General features: G+C 37.9%; 1 pseudogene; it reads left to right on the forward strand.

The window, feature by feature from the left end:
- The first annotated feature begins 411 nt into the window (after nt 1-411).
- On the forward strand, nt 412-530 carry LOC121964194 (annotated as a pseudogene).
- The last annotated feature ends 304 nt before the right edge of the window (nt 531-834 follow it).

Consider the following 834-nt stretch of genomic DNA (forward strand, 5'->3'; position numbering starts at 1 on the left):
ATTCAGAGATGAATGAATGAATAAATGTTTATAAATTAACATATAACATATCCAACTTTGCTGTGAAGCACCTTTTATTAGCAAAATATTAAAATGAATGTACAAACAATTGTATTATTTAACCTTTTAAAACCTGGAATGTGTCCCAGAGCTTTAGGACTTTAGACCAATGCAGACTTTGACCGTGTAGTTTGGCTACAAGGCATTGGAAACATTTAAACGTTTAAAACAAGACTTGTCAGGCTACACTTAAACATAACACGCGTTTGTTGGATTTAGCCTTATAATGCTATTTTCTAATATTTGTTTACAATTTGAAACATATATAGCAAACTTTGTCCACTGAGCTCACAATTTGGAAATCGGTTGTATTAACCAACTATAAATAGCATGTGTGTCACTTTTGTTGTTGCTTACGGCCATACCACCCTGAACACGCCTAATCTTGTCAGATCTTGGAAGCTAAGCGGGGTTGGGCTGCATCAGTACTTGGATGGGAGACCGCCTGGGAATACCTGGTGTTGTAAACTCTTTAGTTCTCACTTTTCATCAGCAGAGGGTGCTGCTGCTTATCTAATGGACACTGAGCAGACAGCAAACAATATGCAGATGTTTTGGCCAAATCCTGTTCAGTTGAAACCACCAAGGTGTGAAACACTAACAGTTTTACATGAGTGGTTATGTTAGACAGACTGATGGAACGAGGCAATCAGTGAAATCGGTATGAGATTAGAACAGAAGTTTATTTGATGTTGATTAGGTGAATACATCGATTCGTCGCACAGTTTTACACAACGCACGTAATGAGATGTGAGCAGCAATGGGCATGTTTTG

The sequence above is a fragment of the Plectropomus leopardus genome, unplaced genomic scaffold, assembly GCF_008729295.1.
Source record: "Plectropomus leopardus isolate mb unplaced genomic scaffold, YSFRI_Pleo_2.0 unplaced_scaffold14436, whole genome shotgun sequence".
Classification (NCBI taxonomy): domain Eukaryota; kingdom Metazoa; phylum Chordata; class Actinopteri; order Perciformes; family Serranidae; genus Plectropomus; species Plectropomus leopardus.